A 12,408-nucleotide genomic window follows, 5' to 3' on the forward strand; every position below is an offset into this window, starting at 1 on the left:
ATGTCAGGGTTGATGAATCTCCTAAGGAACCTAAGGAAACCTGCAACAAGCAAGCAGAAGATAAACTGGGTGTAGTCTTCTGGGAACCGGTTGAGAAGGAAATAAGTTGCAAACACTAGAAAGACCTTGGTGTTTCTATACCAATAGAAGCTGCAGTAAGAGAAGAAGAAGATGAAATGGAAGAAGAAGAGGAAAAGCAAGTGGAACCAGCTAGGGTCATTCCTAGGTATGTAAAACTACATCATGATCTGAAGCAGATCATTGGAGACAAAGATGCAGGGACACTCACAAGGAGAAAGGTGAAAGAAAACTCATGCATGATTTCAGAATTTGAGCCTAAGACCACTAGAGAGGCACTTACCGATGAAGACTGGATAAAGGAAATGGAAGAGGAGCTAGACTAGATAGAGAAGAATGCATTATGGTCCTTGGTACCTAGACCAGAACACAAGAATGTCATAGGTACCAAATGGGTCTTCAGGAATAAGCTGAATAAAGAAGGCATAGTGGTAAGAAACAAGGAAAGACTTGTATGCAAAGGATATACTCAGGAAGAAGGAGAAGACTATGGAGAAACATTTTCCCTAGTGTCTAGACTGGAAGGTGTCCGAATGCTACTTGCATTTGCAAAATTTAAGGGATTCAAGGTATACCAGATGGATGTGAAGTCTGCATTCTTGAATGGAATCCTAGAAGAAGAAGTGTATATTGAGCAACTGGATGGGTTTTCTTTGTCAGAGGATAGTGACATGGTATGTAGATTACACAAGGCCCTGTATGGATTGAAACAAGCACCAAGGGCATGGTATGAATGGTTACACTCCCATCTTGTGAAGATAGGATTTCAGAGAATAAGTGAGGACAACAACATCAACCTGAAATATGAAGGTGATCAAATATTGATCTGTGAAGTATTTGTAGATGACATAATCTTCAGAGGAGATGATGAAATGAGTCACATATTTGTTGATGTGATGAAAAAGGAGTTTGAAATGTCTTTGATTGGAGAGATAAAGTTTTTCATTGGTCTACAGATTCAGTAGATGAAAGAAGGTATCTTCATTACGAAGTCCAAGTATATCAAAGAGGTATTGAAGACCTTTGGCATGGAGGAGACCAAACTAGTTGGAACACTGATGTTGATCGGCTGCAAACTGACTAAAGAGGATGATTTGGCATTGGTGAATGAGAAGGAGTATCGGTCAATGATCGGTAAGATGCACTATGTGGTGCACAATAGACCAGATATTGCTCATGCAATAGGCATAGTTGCTTGTTTTTAGAAGAATCCAAGAGAATCCCACTTGGTAGAGGTAAAGAGGATTCTTAGATATCTGAAGGGAACAGTTGATTATGGATTGTGGTATCCATATAATGGTGACTTTGATCTCAAAGTGTTTACCAATGTAGATTGGGCAGGTAATATGGATGACCAAAAGAGCACAACTGGTGGAGAGTTCTTCCTCGATGGAAGACTAGTCTCATGGACGAGTAAGAAGCAGAGTTGTATCTCCCAGTCTATAGCTGAAGCAGAGTATGTGGCAGCATTTATGAACTAAACTCAAACAATTTGGATGAAGCATGTACTAAATGGCTTCAAAGTGACTATATTTGAACCGATGAGTATTTTTTGTGATAATACTAGTACAATCAATATTTCCAAAAATTCGGTATTGCATGCTAGGACCAAGCATTTTGAGCTCAAGTATCATTTCTTAAGAGAGAAGGTTCAGAATAAAGAGGTGATATTAAGACATGTTTCTAGTAAGGAGCAGCTAGCAGATATATTCACTAAACCCTTACCAAAGACTACATTTACCTATTTGAGAGGTGAATTAGGGGTTCTGCCCCTTCATGAAATACATTTAAGATGTGTGCTCCACATCAATTGGGTACTGTAGTGACCAATCTTATAGGATTGATGTGTTGAAGGATGATACCCCATAGGGGGAGTAGTATGGTGGATTTTGGAAGCTTATACCTCCACTTTGGCATTATTGTCAAAGGGGGAGAAGATATATTGTTTGGGGAGATTCACATAGTATTGCCATCAATGTCAAAGGGGGAGATTGTTGGCATATGATGAAGTGGTGATAATTTATGTTGTCATTGATGTCAATAAGTGAATCGATATGAACAAATGTGAAGACTAGAAGGGGCTATAGTCAACTAGGATGGAGTGAACTAGTGTCAGGGTTCACATTTTGACTACCAGTTTGTAGTCTCAGTTCAACTTGAGGGTTTCCAATTTGGTGATTTGACTTGTGTGGTGCAACTGATGAACTTTTGTGATGAGTTATTTAAGAGATAAGGATGAGATCGAGATGCCATGTCAGCTATGTGCATGTGAAGAATCTCTTTCAGGATATTGCGCATGAAGAGAGAATGAATTGAATGTTTACCCTGAGAATGTGCGTTTCTCTTAGAGGTGTGTGAAGAACGCGTGATGGGTTACTGATTTTCAGGTGTGGTGAAGATTGGATGATGTAGAATAACTTGAGATATTTCTCAGATTGGTTTATTCTATGCAATTCATTTTAACAGCCAGGATTGGACCACTTGTAACTGAAAACCTAAAATGTTTAGGGTTTAGGGTTTATGCTACTAACCTAATTGTTGTCCATAAGGTCGATGATGTTTTTTATTGTTTGTGTTGGCAAAATTTGTGTTTATGTCTATGTGTTGGAGACTTGATACTTGCCAAACCAGAGTAAGGAGTTAGCAGAGTGTGATTGCAGAAGAGAGGAACTGAAAAGGATCCACCTTAGCAAAGTAGTGTTGTTATCAGATCAAAAATTTTATCTGTTGTCTTCTAACCATTTCAACAAAAATAAAATCACTTGACCAGGTAGCTTTAATAGGCTTATTGAAAATCCTCTAACCATGTGACTCAAGCTCATTGAGTTCTTTAAATCCTCTAGCGAGGTAACCTTTAATAGGGTTTCAACCTTTAACAGGGTTTATAGCCATCCCTTAACCGGGTGATCCCTAACAGGATCGGTTCCTAATGGAAACTTATTGTAAAGTCTTTAACCAGACTAGGCTCCTAACAAAGTGAACTTCAAAAGAGTTCAAAAACAAGCTTGTGGGTATTCATCGCCACCATGGTTTTTCCCATTTGGGTTTCCACATGAAAAATCTATGTGTCATGGGCTGTGTATTTTTCATGTGATGATTGAGTAGTTTTTATTTAGTTGAATATGCATGCAGAACTAGTGGTTATGATATTACTAATGCAACAATGACATGATCAAATTGGTAAAATAGCTATCTAGATTTAAGAATTATTGGATGTTATTTGAAGTACTTTTGTTTTACTGGTTTAGCTGTCTGAAGTATTTCTATTAACCAGTATTGCTATGGTTAAGTACAGTGGTATAGACAACTAGTTGTATGTGTTTAGAGAGTGTCAAAATATTGAAGCAAGTTTTTGTGTGTACTGATTCACCTCCCCTCTCAGTACCCGTTAGGGTATTAGTTGTTCATCATTATTTATCGTATATATCAATAAATCATGTGGCATCATTATCAAGGCAATCAATAAACATCAATAAGATCGTCAAAACATCACATGAGAACATAATTGAGTAGCATATAAATAAGATCAAAGTACAACAAATTATCATATCAGGAGGTCATCAAAATACAAAGATATGTGTACATTAAGGTATAAGTACAAAATATTGGATCATGATCGCAACGCAGGATCAACCTAACCACCTCCAGGACCTGTCAAACGAGGGATCGAGCTACCCACACCTGCGCTACTACTACGAGCATCCCTCCTAGGACCCATAACCCCCTTGATGCCCCTCTATCTCTGAGAACCCCCATGCTGAGAATTGATAGCATAGGTAGGAGCACATCAGTCTTGTGGTATGACCTGAAAGTATAGAGTCTTGTAATACTTTGTCTGCCTTGTCTTCTCAATGAGACTTCAGATGGTGTCCCCTGTAACACCCTCTGTGGTTGTGTACTACAATGATTGCACTATCTACTCTTCCTAGTCATGTTGCTCTACCTCTATGTCCCACTCTAGTGATATTGTCACCACTTGTCTCTACAGTTGTGCAACCTATGCCTGGGCCTATGGGAGCTTACCCTATACCCTCTGCAACAAAGTTTGTAATACTACTATCTGTGCCTGCTTCTAATGAGGAGGCACTCTAATCTGCACACCCTGTGGCTGCAAAGGCTACAAATCTTGCATACCAACCTCTCAAGGGGCAGGAGGGGGCATATCAATCCTCCTCTATCAGGCCACTGGTTGCACATCCTCCTCCTCTGACTCTTCCTTTGCTGCTATGCCCATTAATCCCATCAAACGTACTCCTCCACTAACGACCTCAGACTCTATATCCTCATCGAAAGAATCACGACTCTCCTCCTTAGATCCGTCACTTTTTGATCCCTCCCTAGCCTCCATGACAGCAACATCCTCCACCTGTGATGGTCCACCCCACCCAAAGCCACCCATTCTCCATCCTCCTCCTCTACCTCTCACCATTCCTCCTCTATCCCTCACCACTCCTCCCTCATCAAATCCTCCTAGCCCACCACCACCTCCTCCCCGACCATGTCCAACCACACCACCCACAACAATCCTACTAGCTCTCCTCCCTCTACCCCTCCTCCCACCTCGACCACCTCCACCCTAATCAACATCACTAACCTCCTCTAGTGCAAGAAACATCTCTCCTGACTCTATCAATTGAGGGAACCTCTGTGTCAAAAATTATTGCGTATACTCTACAGTCATCCTTGCATTTGCTATATCCTCATACATACTCCATACAAAAAAAGGCAAAGAATAGAGCTCATCCCAGGTTGTCACAAAATCCAATGTGGGCCCCCAATATGTCCTCTCCTTGTGTACCTGAGTGTACATAGTCATCCCCTGCGACATCGGCTGCATGCGCCCAAACTGTCAATAAACCCTAGGAAGGATAAACTGCTCTATCACATATGAGGTGTGACCCAAAAGGAATCTACTCATGAATAAATGTGGCACCTCAAAATCATCTTCCGACCATGGCTCACATAATCAATAGGGCCTCCACACCACTACATCCATATCATCCAAGACTCTCCTCCAATACTCTAACTTCCCAAGCATCGACTGGGAAGCAACCTAGTTGTACATCATCACAAAAGGTGCCCCTACTAGTCTAGACCTTGGCCCAAGTGGGTGGGCCACAACTATGTGCTCCCATGCCCAAATATGTAGTAGAGTGCATCTGAAAGCTAGGCTGGATGTGTCATCATAAACCACGTGATGAAGCTCATGATATAAATGGGTGAGAAAATAAATACCCCAAGCATATTGTGTGTGCAACTGCACCATTTGTTGAAGAAATCGACCCCATCCAACTAACAACCCATGAGACCTCCTATCTGGAATCTGGAAGTTGCCAATCAAACCTACCAAAACTGAAGGGAGTGGCGCATAACTGTCTACCATGTCCTGTGATGCCACTGAGTAACCTACAATATGGGGATCAAAAAACATCTCCTGCAGAGCATCGATCCCGCCAACCTCCTCCACATCGTACTCCATAAGCTCACTTGTAATTGGAATCCGTAGAATCCAATAGATGTCATCTAACATCACTGTGATCTCACCATCGATAAATGGAAGGTGTTATGCTTGCTGTGCCATCTCTCAACCAATGCAGTGAGTAGTGCCCTATTCTTCTGATAGGGCGACATGTGTAACAAGTGGATAAGTTCGCAAGCCTCTATAACTACCAAATCATCAACACTCAATCGATCTCGCATCACAAAAGTCTTCGGGAATTTCTCCTGATGCATGAGAACTCCTCGATGGACCTATATCAATACATGAATATCATCCTATCAGATACATCTATCTTACACAATCCGACAATCAACAAATCAATTATCCAATCAATCAATCATGACTCATATCAAAATTAGACCCATATCGAAACCAGACTCATATAAAAAATCATACCATTTTACAAATGACCAAGCTCCATATCGACAATCAATCTAAAAAGCAAATCAATCAAGTTTCAATCAATCCAGACTCATATTGCAGATCAATCAAATTCATCTCATATCAACAAATCAGACTCATATTCAACAACAATCAGACTCATATAGACAAATCAGTACCCATATTGAAATCAGGACTCATATGAAAATCAGACTCATAACAAAATCAAACTCATATTGAAATCAGACTCATATCGACAAATCATGATCCATATCGAAATTAGACCCATAACGATAAGATGACCCATAACAAAGAATTAACCCATACTAAAAAATGACTCATAACAACAACAAAACCCATATCGAATCACACCCATATCACAAACAAACTCATATCGAGTTTGACCCGAATTTATCTAGACCAACCATCGAATTAACACAATAGAATCATAATGATACACATCAATTAATGATCAAAATCAACACATTTGATTCCAAATGACACTTTGACAAGGTGCAAAACTTCATAACAAATCTAATAATCAAAATTGCACATGTTCAAATTTTTCAAAAATCACACAAAATGCTCATTGTCTCATATGCGCCAAAATAGTCATCAAATGTGCAATTTCATATGTGCTCTTTGATCCATCATATGCATGACTAAACTCATCAAATGCACTAAAATACATGTTATATGCGCAACATTGTTTCTTATATGCGCCAATTGTTTCACACATGCACTAATCTACAACTCCTATGTGCTAATAAAAATATCATGTGTCACAAGAAAAATCAAATGCCCTACGATAATTATCAAATGCATAAAAAATTTTATCACATGCGGTAAAAGAAAAATTATATGTGCAAAAACAGAGGCAAAAAAAGAAAAACGCACGAAGACCCTAGCTAGCTCGAAAAAATAAAAAATCCTGCAAAAACGCCTAAAATATAAGCTAAAAAATTTACAAGTAGGGTTAGAAAATTGAACTCACCGATGGGAAATACTTCGTTGGTCTCTCAAATCAATGAAATCACTCGAAATGGTGATTGTGATAGGGGGGTGCCATCTCCTCTCTCTCCTCCAAGCTCCAATGCTCCAAAGACAAGTATACAAATGAGGTAGAAATGGGCCCTTAGAGGCTTATATAACCCATGTTGACGTAGGTGGCTATGATGCCTCGGTGGCTATAACCCATCTTCACTCCATTGTTTCATATCCTTTTAATAATTCTATTGGATGATAAATTTTAAAAATCCACAAAAAATCCAAAAAATTTAAAAAATCCAAAAAAAAATCAATTTTAAAAAAAAAATCCAAAAAGATCACCATTTTTTCAAAATCTCGCTGTACTTTATGCCATCTCCTTGGAAAATGATTTTTTCCTCAATTTATCACACGAGGGGGCATATCATCATCAGTCTCATATCGATACTAGTTTCATATCGACATCTCACATCAAAATCAATTTTTCATATCCAAGGAATCATATCGACAATTTTGGCGACAACATCATAGCAAAAAAAAATTTGATGATAAATCAAGTTTTTTTCTTTGAATCAACATGTGGTCACACGTTAACTCAAAGAGGGGCAAAATGTACACACCTACAACAAATAAAGTGAAATTTATTCATTTAATTATCCTTAATTCTTCTAATTAATTAAATTAAGATTTAATTAATATCCATATACTTCTATTTTAACCATTAATCAAATTAAAGATTTGATTAATATTTCCCTTTTTCTATCTAAGCCATTTTTAATTAAATCCACATTTAATAAAAAATATCCATAAATCCCCTTCTAGCCATTTTTAATTAAATTCACATTTAATTAAAATCCCCCTTCTAGCCATTTTTAATTAAATTCACATTTAATTAAAATCCCCCTTCAAGCCATTTTTAATTAAATCCACATTTAATTAAAGTCCCCCTTCTAGCCATTTTTAATTAAATTTACATTTAATTAAAACCAACAGCTTGCAAAATTAAAAATCACATTTAAATAAATCAATATTTATTTAAATCCTACAAATACAAGTTGCAATCATAATTAAAATAAATTAATTTTGTTTTAATTAATTTTTTTTCCCCCACCCATTTGCAAAATCCTACATCTCCCACTTGCCTCCTAAACCTCTTCTAGAGCCTTCTAGATTCTCTGAATCCTATCTTAATTAGCCTAATCCATCTCTTAAACATTTACACATTCCTTAAGAGAAGTCACTTCTCCAAAATGCCTCAAAGTCTTTGAAATACATTAAAGGCGTTATGTCCTCAACAAGTTAACCTTTAAAGTCTTCCAAATCATTAATGGTTAACTCAACCCTTCCCACATGGTTAGAGACTTTCTCTCTAACTTAACCCTCATCTAACCCAAGGGTCTCCTCAAGCACTTATGGCTTTGACCCTAGTTATCCTATTAACCCTTGCATAAGAGTTTACCCCTTGGGTAAAAGATTTATCCAACGGATAACTCTAACCTAACGTTAACCCTTACCACCTAAGGTAACCTTCATGTATTCTTAGGCATTTAATGCCTCTTACGTCTCCTCTCATGCAACCTCTTGTTGACAATTGTCAACATTTCATTGGTGAAAATTGTAAATATGGATGAGTAACTTTCAATCCTAGCCCTTCTTGTGATTATTCAATCTCAACCCTCCATTGCCCTATTTTCTCTATAAATAGAGGTCTCATTCTTTATTCTAAAAAAATCCAAGTCTTTGTGCATAAAACTTATAGTCTCATTTCATCAAGCATTGTTAACTTCTCTTTAATAATAGTAATTAGATCATTTAGTTTTACATATCATGTTAGATTCATCGATATGCTAGTTTAATGGTATTTTAAACCATTCTCATGCTAGTTTTAGCTTCATATCAATATCTTGCATCATAGCATTATCTAAGTTTCATATCTAGATCATTCACTAAGATCATCATTTATCCATTTTGATCCTAGAATCATCACATATCCCTCATTCTTTTGGTTGTCATCCTATAGGTCAAGTGCTCTTCCATGCTAAGAGCCACCTTGATTTGAAGGATCCTTGGAGATGGATAACAATGATACGTGCTTAAGATCTTTATTATTTCACTTGTTTGTTCTAATGATTTTGACCTCTAACATAATTTACCATTGGTGTGTTTGTGTTGTTTGCCTCTCTCATGCAGGTACCACAATATGAGGTTACAATGACATCTCGCTCTAAGAGTTTGTGCTTTGGTTTCGAGAATGATCCACTATACCAGGAAAAAGCACTGCCATCTTTCTCTAAGAGTCTATACTCTAGTTCTGACAATGACCTATTGTACAAGAGAAAAGTGAAGACATATTTCTCTAGGATGCTGCCCTCTACTTCCAAGAATGTCCCACTGTACAATGCATGAGAGAATTGTAATAAAAAGGAGCATTGTGGGTGCCCTCCCCTTAAGATGTCAATATAGGTTGATGTTGATATCTTAAGGAAAATAGGAAAAGGATACCTACCTTCAACACAAAGAAGATACCCATTATGAAACAATGCCATAGATCTATGCAAGAGCGGGAATATTCTTCAAGCAAGGATAAGATAGTTGAAAAGAGATATCTTTTTGTAAGTGTAAAGGAGACCCTTGGAGGAGAAGAAATCTTTGCTAAAATAGACATCTACCTCCAAGAGGAGTTCTCTTAGACAAATATAACATCTTCTAGAATGATGCATAGAAGAGAACAAGAATTCAATCCATCCTCCTATTGCTAGGTGAAAGGGATTCTTGATGAAGGGTGACTCACTTTTAACCCAATGGGGATGGGTGAATTTATTATATATGTACATTACCATGTGTGAAAGAGGTTGTAGTCAAGGACTTACACCTCTTGTATCAGAGACAACCCTTGAATGAACAACAAAAATTCCACACAAGGAATGACATCAAGTAATACAACTCACACCATCCACAACATAGGAGAGAGTGGATCCTTACACACACACAAAGAGAGAGAGAGAGAGAGAGAGAGAGAGAGAGAGAGAGAGAGAGAGAGAGAGAGAGAGAGAGAGAGAGATCATTTCCCCCCAAGTGTAGGACAATGAGAATAATTACACAACTTCTAGAGACAGACTACTAATAAGAGACGTACCATTTCAAGTAAGGAATACATCCTAAACAAGGAGAAAACATGCACTCGCATGAAGGATAACTCCATTCAAGAAAGGACATCAACTCATGAATAACACAATAGAAGAGGTAATTTGCAAAGAGAGAGAAAGGAGGTTCACAAATTTCTCTAAGGAGAGATTATTCATAATAGACATACTATTTCAAGAAAGGAGAAGATCCCACTCACGGAACATACATGAGCTCGCATGAAGGAAAACTCCATGCAAGAAAGGACATCAAGTTTATGAATAATGTAATCCAAAAATAAAATAGTGAAACCTTAGAAAGAGGAAAAGGAATATTATTTTCCTCCAAGCATAGAGGCAAGAATAAATAGACTATTATGTTGCTCACTAAGTATGATTGCATATGAGATTGTACCACCATGAATGATGAGGAGCCCCCAATAGGTAGGCTAACTATGCCACATAGTGAGGAGAAACATAATAGGAACTTGAATGTTATTTTAAGTGATCATGATGAATATGCCATTCATTGTCAGATGTTATTTTTAACATGCCTGAATCAATGTAATGTTATATTTGTGTTTTCAAAGCTTTACACTCATTAGTAGAATGGCCATGGGTTTGATGATATTTACAAAAAGAAGAAGTTTGAGAATGTTGTTTATATTTTCTTCAACGTTGAGGACAAAGAGGAGATTTAAGTTGGAGTTTAGAAGATTGGTCAACACATTTTCTTGTTGTAACTCAAAATTAGGATGAAAAGGTGTGGACTTACAAGACAAAGGAAAGTGTGATTTCTCATGACTTTGTCACTCACATTCAAGAATTTGTCCATTGCATCCATGTGTATGTTCATAAGATAGTTCACTCTTAGGGGGAATTGGATTGAATTTTAAAGAGGCCTAATCAATTTCAATATTTGTGTTAAGAGGAAAATTTGGAATATGAAATTCAGGCATCTTAGACTTTTTAGAAAAGGTAGGAGTGAAATCTAAGGACCCCCAATCATCCTCTAAGAGTTCTTCTTTAGGAACTTCTTTGGTAGGAGATAGTTTATTTTAGTGAATTGAAGAGAGGATTGTAGGAACTAAGAAATCCTATGATTCTTCACTTATGTTCTCATCAACTACCTCATTAGTATATGTGCAAGGCACAACATGATAATCAGGAAGAATGTTTGGTTTCCTAAGAACATGAATGGAATTGATTTGATTTTTGTTAGGCTCTTGATTTTTGGGAGAGAGAGCATTATGATGAGAAATAATATCATCGTCTTGTTCTAAGGTATCTTTATGTTCAACACACTCATTAGGAAAAGGACTATCATATGTAATTAATGCTTCATATTTAGGAAAATGATCTTATTGGAGAAGATAGTGTAATTTTAGATGAGCCTAAACAAGTCAAATATTTGATCTGATGTATATTTATTTAAAAAAATAAAAACTATGAACATTTGATTTGATATCCTTTCTTCACTAGCATTTCATGTTTTATTGATTTTATGAATTCCTTTGTTTTAGAGAGAGTGGATTTGTGATAAGCCTCCCTAGATTTTTATCCTTTGGGCTTTAAAAATATTTTTGTAAAGTTTTTCAATACTTAATAAAATATATTTAGATCTACTTTTTTCACTAACAAACATGAACACAACATCTTGTGTGGAGTCATATTTATGACTACAACCATTAAAAAACTATGTAAAATTCACCAATTTAGTAGTCAAATAATGTAAAAATGATTAAAAAGGCAATAGTCAAATAATGTAAAAAAGATTAAAAAGACAAAAGACAAAATAAATGCATTTATTGTCAACAAATTCTAGATATATTTGAAATCATTTGTTGATTCATAAATTTCAAATGCTTAATCATATATTTTATTAAAGAAGCCAATGAAATGATGTACCATATTCATTATCGTCTAGAATGGAATTTAAGTGCACAAATCAACATCGAGTTTAAAGGATGACTTGTCTATAAATACATCATGTTTTTTTTTTCTTTTATTTTCCACAACCTCATATAATTTTTCTAATATATCATCCATCACAACATTATCAATAAGTTCAATATTTCTTTGTCTTTCACTTCCTTTGGCTTACATTTACTTATTTTTATAATAATAGCTCCTTGAATATGCTACTTCCCATTTATGTATCATTTCTTACATAATAAGAGCTGTTTTTTAGTTTTATATTATGCAATTTCATAAATTATGATAAATCTAGTGTTAAAGTAAAATAACAAATAAATTACACATGAACACCTAATATGTCATTTTGTTGGATGACTCTAGGTCCACTAATTGACTTCTAGTATAGAGTCTTTTAACCAACAA

The sequence above is a fragment of the Cryptomeria japonica genome, chromosome 3 (assembly GCF_030272615.1).
Source record: "Cryptomeria japonica chromosome 3, Sugi_1.0, whole genome shotgun sequence".
Lineage (NCBI taxonomy): Eukaryota > Viridiplantae > Streptophyta > Pinopsida > Cupressales > Cupressaceae > Cryptomeria > Cryptomeria japonica.